We start from the raw sequence: 13,219 nt of genomic DNA, 5'->3' as shown, positions 1-13,219 counted from the left end.
GTGGCTTGCATTGAATGAATTTTAATCTTGCAATGCATTAGCCACATTTTATTTTTCTGCCTTGGTGTGCCTTGAGTGCCATGGACCCATTGAACCCATTGATATTGGCTTCTACTCTGAGCCATCAGCTAGCAAAGTGTGTCGGAATCCGGTGGCTCTCATGCACGGGTTCAAGGCCAAGAAGTTGACGTTCGTATCAGTTTGTTTTGGGAGGTTTGAACTGAAGCTTGGTTTTTAGTGACATTGAGAACCAAGAGGTGCAAAATGGCTAGAGTCTTGAGAGCACTTTATTTGATTTGTTGACAAAAGAGGAAATCCTGCCCGTCTTATGATTGGAGTTGATGATGATTGAGTTTCCATAATATCATAATATTCCCCTGCTTATACATCAGGGAATGGTGCTGGTTCAGGTTGCAGCCTCCATCTGGTTTGGACTGGTTCATTTGGGTATGACCAGAGCCATAGATTAACGTTACGACAACTCCGTTCACTTCATGGGGCCAGTCCAATGACGGCTCTTCTACATAGAATTCTGTTGAATGGGAACAAATCCTGGACTGGAAGTTGGCAGAAATGCATTGGACTCAGGCAACGGCCAGTTGGCTGAGTCCCTTTATTTTAGATTGTTTTTTTTAGTAATAGTACAACATAAGCATTACAGACTTTAGTTGTCAGTGTACAATACTTTAAAGCAGTTGTCATGTTGCACACATGCCTAAAATTGCTCTTATTTGTGCCGCCCTTGTTGAAAACAATGTATTTAAAACTCCAGCTTGTCACTCTCCAGGCTGCATGAACAGCACTCGAGCGCTCAGTTTTCTGCCCCCTCAATGTCCTAACTCTGTCTTTATGGCTCTGGGTATGACTTAATCAGCCAATAGATTTTGAGAATGTATAGTTTATATTCAATAAGCTGCAAATATACTGTAGTACAGCTTCTAATATGTGCAATACAATTATGTATATCTCTCTCTCATATATATATATATATATATATATAGTTATATATAGTTATATATATAGTTATATAGTTATATATAATATATATAACTATATAACTATATATATAACTAATACAATCTAATAAAATAACTATATTATAGTTATTTTATTAGATTGTATTAGATAGCACTGCCCCTTTAAGGGGCATACAAGGGATGGCCAGGTTTGAGGCCTCATGTTTGGCAAGAAGCCTGATTTGATTGCCCAAATGTGCTGACATCAGTACATTTGGACATCAGCACATAGCAACTTGGGCAAGTTGCTATGGCTAAATTTAGCCCAATGAGTGTTTTTATGCAAAACTAATGCTTGGAATGGATTCAGCATCATGAAAACCCCCTAGTTTGATATGTCACATGCTACTTAAAGCATAAGGAAATTTAGAAAATATTGCCTTATAATAGGATGTCAATGGTGGCATTTTGAAAAATGGCTGCCATGGGTGCCATGTTGAAAATTCAGGATGCCTCCACGTCCAATTATGTTTGGGATGCCTTTGGCTATATGTGTACCAAATGTCATGCTTTTATCACAAACTGAACGATTCCTTTATATATTGGAGCTAAGCAGCTGGACTATGAGTGTTTGTTGTGGACCTGCATTGAGGCATGAGGTCAGGTGTACATCCTACTAGTACTTGGTAAGAAAACCAAGTGTTGATGCTTTGATAATACATTTTGATGGGGATACATTTTAATTAGTGGCATTTTATATTCCATTCATAGAGTTCGGCAGGTGTGATGTTTAGGGGGAGCTGGGACGCTTCTGGAATCAGGTAGGGGAATGGGTTTAAAGAGGGTTTTTGACATGGGGACAATGTTGAATGTTAGTCAACTGTTAGCCTAATTGTCTCCACCAGGCCGAAGGCATGGGGAGAGAGTATGTTTTGCACTCCGTCCGTGTGTGTGTGTGTGTGTGTGTGTGTGTGTGTGTGTCCGTCCTTCCGTCCGTCTGTTACCAGCTAATCTCCGGCACCGTTAACCCGGTCGATGCCAAACTTTGCACACACACTCCCTGGATGCCAACGATGAACCTCTGCCCCACATTTTCCAGAACGGCCTGTTATAGCGCCACCATGAGGCAGCTTTTCACACGTTTTACCTAAAACTGCACCGATCTGCGTGAAACGTTGCATGCACACTCCCTAGAGGCCAAGGACCAACTTTTGACCTGCATTTTCCGCAACTGCCTTTTATAGCGCCACCAAGAGGCCGACTTTTGTAAAACACATTTTTTGATATTACTCCTCCAGATTCTGTCCAAAAATCTCACAAATCGTTACACAGTATCTCTATGGTCATGTGCGCAAGTCAGATCTGTCCGATATTTCATATTCCATCCTAATTGGCTATAATTGGCTTTCACAGTTTGCAAGATTGTCCCGTTTTGAACAAAAGCCTCAAATCATGAACGCAGCGTGCAATTTACGTGAAATCTTTCACACATTTTCTTACTAGGCTGAGGAATATATCCCACCCTTTTCACATTGGCCTGTTATAGCGCCACCAACAGGTTGATTTTTGCAAAACACATTTTTGGAACAAAATGCCTCAAATCATCCAATTGCCATCAAAGGCGTATGAAGAAATGGCACCCTTTTCACATTGGCCTATTATAGCGCCACCAGGAGGCCACAACCTGACCTGCCCTGGTGGAGACCTGTGCCCCGAGGGGCACTTTTTCTAGTTTATCCTCCAAAGCCTCCAGGTCCTTTCCTGGGTTAACCACTGAATACCCACAGCCTGGGACATTGACTGGGTATGTTTTGGTATTTATTTATTTTTCTTTCTTTTTTTTGTCATTTTGCTATATTTTGTATAATGTAATTAATTTGTATTGAGGGTTAACCAGACGTATTATGTGATCTACTGCAGGAGGACAATTCTAACCTACAATCTTTCACTTATCCCTTTTTTGAGACTGGGTTTTACCAGATTTTGTTTTTGGGCCATGTGCCATAGTGGTGTTGAGGACATAAACTGTAATCCAGTCTGGCAGTGTGCCGCAGGTTCGACTCCCAATCCTGACGGCCTTTACTGCATGTCACCCCCCCCCCCCCCCCCCCCCCATCTCTCTCCCCATTTCCTGTCAGCCCACTTTGTATCTATCCCTCTACAAAAATAATAAAATGAAGGCAAAAAAAAGTTATACTGGGTAGGGCATTAAGCAACTAGTCGACTAGTAAATCCACTAGTCGACCTTGTTGGTACTAGTTGATAAGATTATTTCCCACCGATTTTGTAGACCTCAAAATCAGGTAGATTATAGTTATAGTCACCAATGTACACAGTTTTTTATGTGTACAATGTTTATTTCCAAAAAAATAAACATAATAGGTAGTTAAACAACTAGTCGACTAGTAAACTAGGCAACTAGTAAAAATGACTAGAAGTGAATGCCCTAATACTGGGCCATTAATTTATATTGCATGGTTTGGATTTTGTTTCCTGTGATTTCTTTAATTACTTAATTTGCTATTGTTTTGATTTATTTACTTGCTTTGTATGTTTAGTTTGGAGGGCCCAGTAGGCCCTGAAGCCACCCTACAGTATATCACCTGCACTTGGGCTCAGATAATAATAACCCTCTACATGTTGAATAAACTTGACACTTTTGTTACATCAGCCTTCTGTACATTCTGAATTGGGGAACCATACCATGTTCAGTTTGTCCAGCATATATAGTATATGGCTAATGCTGTTGTTAGTGTGTTTGTAGGACCCCTCACTGCTATTTGTGAGGGTGGCATAGTCATTTAATAATTTCGCCCTGCTACATAGATATTTCATATATTACTATTACTACTATACTATAAGCGGTGTTGCTCAACGGGTGAAATTCAGTGCAAATATATTTTGCCGAAATGCTGATTTTCAACAACACTGTTTTTTCATAAAGTAAAAGTAACAGACAGCGGTAATATTACTCAATATAACGAAAATAACATCGCCTGGATGCAAGTGGGACATATCCTCAGTGATGTATCCCAAGGTCATCAGGGTTTCGGGTCTCTCGAACATCATACCCCTCACTCGGGTGACACAGCTGGGGTGATCAAGTCCCGACTTACGTCCCAGTAGCTACCCTCGATCAGACCACTAGGGAAAGACAGGGCCGTACAATCCGTTGGGACCACTCCGGAACTACTATGCCGGGACTGAGAGGTACAATTCTGGTATGTGGAGGAACTAGGCTCTGTGGGTTGCCTCCTGTCCGGGCCCCTCCTACGTCTCACCAGGTCCACTCCTGCTCTCACCAGGAGTACTGCCAGGACCTGTGCGTTGCACCAGACTCCCAGCACCAGCCACTTCATTCAGGAGTGGTGGATTCTTGAGCCGCAGTGGTTCTGCAGGCTCCACCGCTGGGCAACGGTAGTACTGCAGACTCCACTTGCGACTCGACTGGCCCTCCTAAAGGCCTCATCAAAGGTTTTTGGGCTTCCTCCTCACGGAGGATGCAGGCAGGGGCGCTAACCCATACTGCTCCCGGGGTGCCGTCTACATTCCGGCTGTCACCCGTCTCTCCGGTGGTCACCAGACTATACCTGGTTGTCACATAGTCTATTCCTATGAGTCACTACAAACAGAATACCTCAGAACGAAAATAACATCGCCTGGATGCAACTGCCATGGGACGTATCCTCAGTGATGTATCCCAAGGTCATCGGGGTTTCGGGTCTCTCGAACATCATACCCCTCACTCGGGTGACCCAGCCGGGGTGATCAAGTCCCGACTTACGTCCCAGTAGCTACCCTCGATCAGACCACTAGGGAAAGACAGGGCCGCACAATCCGTTGGGACCACTCCGGAACTACTATGCCGGGACTGAGAGGTACAATTCTGGTAATATAAATGCTAATTGCTCTCTCTCTCTCTATTCACAGGCTGTGGACAGCTTATATCCTCTGAGCTGGCACACACCAGAATGCCAGGAATGACTGCAACCAATTATTCCACCAGCTATTTGAGGTGTGTCATTTCCAGAAGGGGGGAAAAAAGACTGGACCAGACAAGTGAGTATTCCTCACACATCTTGGTTTTGTAAAGTATATTCTGATCATTTATGATGTAACCAATACAGCCAGTGAACTGGTGGCACACCAGAACTTCACTTTTTTTTGAATGACCGTTGGGGGGAGGGTGGGGACACACATGTTGACGTGTGCCTGTGCCATGTCATCTTCTGTCTGTAGACTATGTCTTACGGTGTGCCGCACTGGACGGGTGTACCGGTAAGATGTGGTGTCCACGGAGGGCATGAAGGCCATGGCCAATAAATGCCGAAGCCCAGGAACAAATTAGCCATTGGGCCAGTGGGGCCGTGGCCCAGGGGCCCTTGGCTCTCAGGGGCCCTTCAGGGAAATTGGACCGAGGGGTACTGGGTTTGACGCCCTGAAAAGGGCTCCTGGGGCCCTTCATTGGCCATTGATTTAGTTAAATTTAGGTCAAAAAGATGATAAAAACACGGAAAAACACAGAAATGTCGTGCGCACGCGCGCTATGGGGGCCCTGCAAAAATTACCGGCCCAGGGGCCCTTGTTGGGGTTAATCCGTCCCTGCCGAAGCCGCACCAAGAACTGAGAAAAGACCAGCCTACAGCAAACTGCAAGTTTGCCCAAGTGCAATGGGCAGAGCACATAATGGGAGGCGAGCTCCCCGCGCTTGTTCGGCAGCCTGATGACAGGCGGTGTCGTCAGCCTGGGTCAGACCTTAGCTCTCCTTTGAACCTACCCGTGGATTATAGAGGGTATGCACATGCATAAAGTGTTTGTCAAATCGAGTAGCAAAGTCATTTAGTCGTTTAATGCAATCAGATAGGGCCAGAAAGTCGTTTTTTGCCACTCACTAGGCATCCCGCAAAACGTCCGGGTATGATGATGATACCCTCTATACCTGCAGGGACAAAGGACTTGACCTTTTTTTTTTTGCTCTACCTCATGGACCGATTTTGCGGATTATATACGGTCAGTCTTATTGTGTAGATTATGTGGTTGACACGCACTGACATTCTGCATGCTGACTTTTTGTCTTTTAATGTCCTTAAGTAATTATAAGTATATAATGTACAGTATACACCTGCTGCTATGCTCATGCACCCTTATACCTCATCTCAGGTTTATGTGTAAATATGTAGATTTCTTTTAACTTTGTTTCTTTTCTTGATCTCCTTTTCCGCTTGCCCACAAAAAACAACACAATGGGAATGATGCACAAAAACGCTCTCTCTTTTACTCTGTAAATCTGTGGTGACAATAGAGGGTATTGCGGGTTATGCGCATGCATAAAGTGAGTGGCCAAGTGAGTTTATTGTCGTTTAATGCAATCAGATGGGACTTTTCTGTTTGGATGTATGGGCTGTCAAGGCCAGAAAGTAGTCTTTTGCCACTCACACTTATGCGTTCTGCCGTTCCCGCATAAATTCTGGGTATGTTGACGTCACGCGCATGGCCTCTATGAAGCTGATTCTAAGGCAAAAGAAGAATTGTGTTGTTTCTAGTTGTCTAGTATTGTCTCTTTTTTTTCCATCTTTGTTCAAAAAATGTAAACATGTTGCCAGTATACAGTGTCCTATGCCCTTCAGAGCAGGTGTAGTGTTTGTATTGTGTCCCATCTCCCTCACAGGGTCAAAGAGGAGTAAACACAGAGTAACAGCAATTAAATGGAATTAGTCCGTCAAACAATGTCTGTCACTTTTAGACGTTTTAAACTTTAACAAGATAACTTTACTACTGCACGTCCTCTTCAAATGGACGATGTGTGTCAACACTAACTGTGTCCTCCTGACGACAACAACAACACACTATACCCATGGCTGGGGGAGATATTAGACTTTTGAGGCCATCAGGCTGAGGCTGTGAGCCACTCTGCTACACTCACCCCCCCCTCTTGACCTCCCATGGGGGAATCCCTATCCGGGTCATGGCACCATTGTAACACCCGGGAATCAAACCCGGGTCTCCCGCATAGAAAGCCAACATCTTAACCACTAAGCCAAAGGGATAACCCCACCATGACTCGGGGCAGATATTAGTTGCTGCGAGCGTGCTCCAGGTCTGTCTGCATCCTCCTTCTCCTCCAAGGAGCGCTGAAATCTGGGAACCTGCTACTGGATTTGTTGGCTCACCACCTTGTACATTCCAGGTCACCCTGCCCTTCACAAAGAAAAGAGAACTCTTCCCGGGGCTGCCGCCGGCTTATAAGGGGTCGTTTGCGTTACTGCGCTGTCATGGCGCCTCGAGGCGCCTGTCTCCGCCTCCCCGAAACTAACTCCCTTTTGATTGACCGGGGGCGACCGAGACCATCGCCCCCAACCCATCGAGCGGCGTAAAAAGATGCGTTTTTGCCGTTGAAGACGTTAACTGAAGCTAAGTTTATGAACTTATGTTGTGGTTCAGTAATCAGTAGGCCTACGTCCACACTTATATAACGCGCTTAGTCTCTTTGATGGGACACAAGTCTGTGGAAATGCTGTGAAAAGGAATTGAGGATGTGTAGTTCTATTCGTGTTTAAAAAAAAGTGTTTAAAAACATAAAAAGGTATATAGAGACGTGTTACGATCGATTAAAGCTAAATAATAATAGTAATCATAATAAAATGGTGGGTATATATATATATATATATATATATATAAATGAACAGGTATAACAATACATGTGATCTATTATGTATATTTTTTATATATTATGGAAGCAAAAAAGTAATTTCTGCTTCTGTCTAGACAATTTGTTTGCTTTATTTTTCTTTGTTCGTCATGTATATATTCAGATGTAGTAAGGGTAGGCATAATAAGCTAATATAGCTTCAGCCTTTAAACATTATTTTGTTATACACTTGAGTGTATACTGTTGCATGAACTGATGACCAAAATAAATCATTGAAAATAAGTGATTCAAAACTGGTGTTAGAATTGTCTGTTTTTGACATTTTGCATAGTACTATACTTTTGGTATATTTGATGCCAATACTTTTTGTGTGCTTACTCAAGATTTTGAATACCAAACTTTTTCTACAATAGGGTATTTGTACTTTTACTTAAACAAATGTCAGTATACGCCAAATAAATGCAATAGTTTCTACAGTTGGAGGCCATCGATATTGTCCTTTTCTTTTTGCTGAGGTTTGCGTGATCTGCGCAAAAGGACAGTTTACCCATTTTGGGCGGGAACCCCTTTTGGTGTTTTAAACATTATGTTATAATTTAGCTATTGAAAAATAGCAGATCTACAAGCTCATACAAGCTACGAGCTTGTAGGTCTGCTATTTTTGAAAAATCGTGAAAATTTAGAAGGATTTTTTCAGGATTTAGAAGGATTTTTAAAAGTTTTGAGGTCAGGCCTAAATGGGTCAAATGATAAGGGACAATATCGGTGGCACCCAACTGTATGTGCTTGTTTGTTGTTGCACGCCCTTTTATATTTGAAAAGAATAGAATTGGGGATGTCCCGATCACGTTTCTTTTGCTCCCGATCCGATTCCGATCGTTCGATTTTGAACATCTGCCGATACTGATTTTTGTTCTTCTCCCGATCCGATATTTATATTTTAAAGAACACGTTTTATACCATATCACAATAGTACAATATCCAGTCTAATATCATGATATGGATATAATATTGATTAGGGATTTGAAAATGACGTGATTGGCCCAGATTTCTGATCATCTGATTAGGACAACCATATTGTTTAAAGACACTACTGTTAAGCACTATATGCACTGTTGGGCACTGACACACATCTAGGCTTCATTAATCTCTCAAATACAGCTCTAATGTATAGGCCTATATACCCCTATTGCTATTTTGCTCCTAAGCACTTTACTAGGATCCATAAACGAGACTTAAGTGATCTTCAAATGAAGCATAAATGAGAAATATAATGTATTACTCAAAAGCAGAAGATCTGCGTAAAGCTGCTAAGCAATATGTCCAAATTTTAATGAGCTTTTTGTTATTATTCAGAGAGCCAGCAATGAGTAAAATGCTCCCAAAAAATGTAGTCTCTGTGACACATCTAGGGGCCACAATCTGCATTCAAAGATTTTCCTTTGTCAAGCTTTGTCAATGTTCAAAAAACCCTGCAGAAATGACTAACCAATCAGGAAGTAGACAGGCAAATCGACCAATGGGTTTTAGGGAAATCTTTGAATACAGATTGTGCCCCCTAGATGTGTCACAGAGACAAAACATTTTTGGGAGCATTTTACCCATTTAGTCAAGGAATATTATCAGTATTACCAGTCAAATCTGGGAATACATTTCTTACCAAGAGTTTTCTTCACCAATGTGTTTGTAATGGTGTCTACTAACATATCCCACATTGGGATATATTCAACCACCCTAGGGGAATTTTTCGACAGCTGCTGAAAGTTGGGGTACCATCAACAGCCAATATATGGCAAAAAGTTCTAAATTTCATTATGCTTTAAATAGCATGTGGCGTGTCAAACTAGGGGGTTTTCATCATTCTGAATCCATTCCAAGCATTAGTTTTGCACGAAAAACACTCCTTTGGCTAAAAACGGCCATAGACATGACGGCTATGGCAATTTTTAGCCCAAGGAGTGTTCAGAATGATGAAAACACCCTAGTTTGACATGTCACGTGCTACTTAAAGCATAATGAAATTTAGAACATTTTGCCTTATAATGGTTGTATGGTACCCCAACTTTCAGCAGCTGTCAAAACTTCCCCTAGGGTGGTTGAATATAAACCAATGTGGGATATGTTAGTAGACACCTTTACAAACACATTGGTGAAGAAAATTCTTGGTAAGAAATGTATTCCCAGGTTTTATTAATATCCCCTGACTAATTGCTGGCTGTCTGAAATATATATTACAATTTTGAGAAATACTGAGAAAATATTGCTTATTGCAGCTTTAAAGGACCACTTTTCAACCTCTCGTCATATAATTGGTCCTCACAATGTTCATGATAAAACACTTTTTTTCTCCTACTCAGTGTCTCATAGGAGGGCTGTGGGCAGTTCAGACACACGTCCACCAGTGACATCATCGTTAGGCCGATTATTGTTATTATTATTATTATTATTATTATTATTTTAATATATTTAATTTGTATTATCGTGAGAACGATGGCTTTCATTTTTGCATTGCAACTTTTCAGGAAAAGAGAGCAGTTTCTGAACTGCCCACAGACCTCCTATGGGTGCTGCCACACTATCGAAAGAGCCGCGCACGTTCTCGGCTGTGCGCAGCTTAAATTCTGAGTTTTTAGACAGCTGGTGGATGGAAAAGAAGCTCCACCTCCGCAGACTTTTTGCGCGACGGCCAGATTCCCTGAAACGCTCTCCTCCACGCAAAAAGTCTGCGGAGGTGGAGCTTCTTTTCCATCCACCAGCTGTCTAAAAACTCAGAATTTAAGCTGCGCAGAGCTTAAGAAGTGCGTGGCTGTCGACCGTTTTGCGCTTAGGTGTGGAAAGGGCTTATGAGACACAGACCGAGTAGGAAAAAATGGTGGTATTTTATCATGAACATTAGTGAGGAGTGAGACCAAGAAGATAAGTTGAAAAGTGCATGGTGAAGTGGTCCTTTAAAATGAGAAGCAGATTTTTCCTCTGGGATAGCCCTGCTATATATTTCATATAGTTTGATTACTAAGCGGTAAGCGTTTAAATGTGGTGTTGCTGCCTCTATTTGCACCAAGCTCACCGGGTGAAATTCAGTTTTTTGTATGTACAAATAATTTGGCAAAATACTTAGAATATGAATGCTGATTTATTTGTTCAATGCTTTTGATATGAGGATAGAAGATCCAAAGTTTATTGAAGCAAGGTTATAATAATTTTTTTCCAACAACACTACGCGGTTTACATAAAGTAAAAGTAAGAGACAGCTGTAATATTACTCAATATAAATGCATGTTGTCGAAATATTTTATTTAGCAAACCTTAAATCAAATCCAGCGTGCTTCTCAAAGACAAAAGACCTCAGTCAAACCAAAATCAAAACATCACAGTGAGCAGCTGGGCAATGTGGAGGCAGTGTTGCCAGATTCTGTGAGACTGAGAGAAATAAGCAATCAGGTCGAGGAAAACCAGTCCATAAGAAGCGACTATTAGGCCACATCATGAGCACATTAAAGGTATATTCAGTGATTTCACTTAATTCAAATATCACTTATTTTTTCTTATTTTTTGGATAATCCTCCCTACTATAAAGTGTGCTGACCATATAAGGAGTTCCTCCCTGTCCCCAGTGAGCCCCTGGGGTCAAAAAACCCTAGTTTCGGTTTGGGCTTTGGGTGGCAAAGCCTTCATCCAATCAGGATGAGAGGGGCCTTCCTCCAATCATGATCGAGTGGGGCGGGCCTTGGTGCACTTGCTGTTAGTCTGTTGTACTTCCCTCACTGTAGAGCGTGTGCATGTGCACATCTTGTTACCGGGGTGGACCAGGGTTTTTTCCAAATCACCCAAATCACTGAATGCTCCTTTAAAACATGTATACTGTATACAACCTCATTGGAAAATAGAAGATGGGCTATTTAAAAAAAAACTTGAAATAAATCCATGGCATGAAAATATTTGAGAATCACTAGTTTAACTAATAATTAAAAAATAAAATAAAATGGAAAGACCAAATAAGCAACTGCACTTTAGAAACAAGCCCCCCCATGCGAAAAAGGCACCCGGTAACCAATATTTACAAGTGACTTTACAGAAAAAGAAGCCCAAAGTCACTTATAATAAGCTGACATGGCAACACTGAGTGGAGCTCAGCTAAATATATAGACATCTCTATTCCCTCAGCTGCAAGCTCTTTAATAATCATTTTAGGTTCCCATGTTGAGACCTGCTCCATCATTATACCGTGCACAGCAGTACTTAACCATGCTATATTTGGTACTAACTTTCATTCCCAAGTATAGCTCAGCCTCCACATAGAACAACCCGGGCCAGCAGCGTTTGGTCACGTGTATAAATCAAAACAGCCTCTTGTTTTGGCCCCTTTGTCTTCTCCATTCTCCTCAAAGTACACACTTGATACAGTAAATCATATCTATCGCATATGCTGCCTATCCCGAGATGAACTCATTGCCATATTTATGACGATGGTAATTTCTTCAACATTGCTACAACAAAAACTCCCCTTTCTCTTCTGTGTTCTTGACTTTGTTCAGCTCAATTCATCTTTCCTTTAAATACTGTTGATGGCCGGATTTTGGTTGTGCAACAGGTCTGAATGTAGCATTGTGTGATTAATTCCAGCAGGTTAAGGCAGCTCACCTTGCATGTGTGGGAATCCCTTGATTCACCACAAATTACTCACACTGCATTGCCGTCAGCACACAGGACGTGCTAATGCAATAAGATCTCGACCTTGACCACAAAAAAAGGCTTAATTTATACTCACTGTGTTGCTCGCAGTACATTGTAGATCGCTTGTGCTTGTAGATCTGCTATTGTCAGTAGAATTCATAAGCATCATGCTCAATGATGATTCATAAATGTGAACAGTTTATGTTCAGTTATTGCGAACGCAGTGATTGCGAACGCAGTGAGCATTTACTATGAGACCCAGCAGATCATGTCTGTGTGTGTGTGTGTGTGTGTCACGCTGTAACACCACCCGCCCACCACCAGAGGGCGCAGCTGTATCACACACAAAAACACACACACACATGCACGCACACACACACACACACGCACGCACGCGCACACACACACACACACACACACACAAAACTTAACTTAAAAAAAAACTTAACTTAAAAAAAAAACTTAAATAGGAAAAACTTTAAAAGGAAAAACTTAAAAAAAACTAAACTTAAAAAAAATTATTCTAATTGTTTTGCAATTTACGAGCTGCGTTCGCTTCCCGCGTTCGCGCGTCTTACTTGTTGAACTCTGTACTGTATGTGGAACAGTTTGTCTTCTGCTTTTGTGCGCAGCACTGACCAGTGTGCAGGGACCAGCTCGATCAAGGGCAGGAGTACGTCTGCAACACGCATGTCTTTCACTGTGGGACGAGATATTAGATGCCGCTATAGCCTTTAAGCTAACGTTCTTCATAGTAGATTGAAGTCCCCTTCAGTTCTTCTTGGATAACGGGGATGATTTAATGCCTCCTACTCAGCTCTTGGTCGACATGTTCAATCTTAAACTGACTAACAGCTATTTTCTCGTTGAAAATAGTTTCTTACTGCAGATTGTGCTATGGGCCCAACCTTTGCTCCGGATTACGCAAACCTTTTCATTG

At 41.9% G+C, this 13,219-nt stretch overlaps 1 protein-coding gene across 1 annotated transcript in view; it reads right to left on the bottom strand.

Annotated features, from left to right (window-relative positions):
• LOC306933335 (uncharacterized protein) overlaps positions 1-13,219 on the bottom strand; it is a 57,939-nt gene that overhangs the window by 11,201 nt on the left and 33,519 nt on the right. The window lies entirely within an intron of this gene.

Source organism: Electrona antarctica (assembly GCF_951216825.1).
Source record: "Electrona antarctica genome assembly, chromosome: 12".
Lineage (NCBI taxonomy): Eukaryota > Metazoa > Chordata > Actinopteri > Myctophiformes > Myctophidae > Electrona > Electrona antarctica.
Note: the sequence above shows the minus strand (reverse complement) of the source record. Positions and strands in the feature narration are given on the sequence as shown.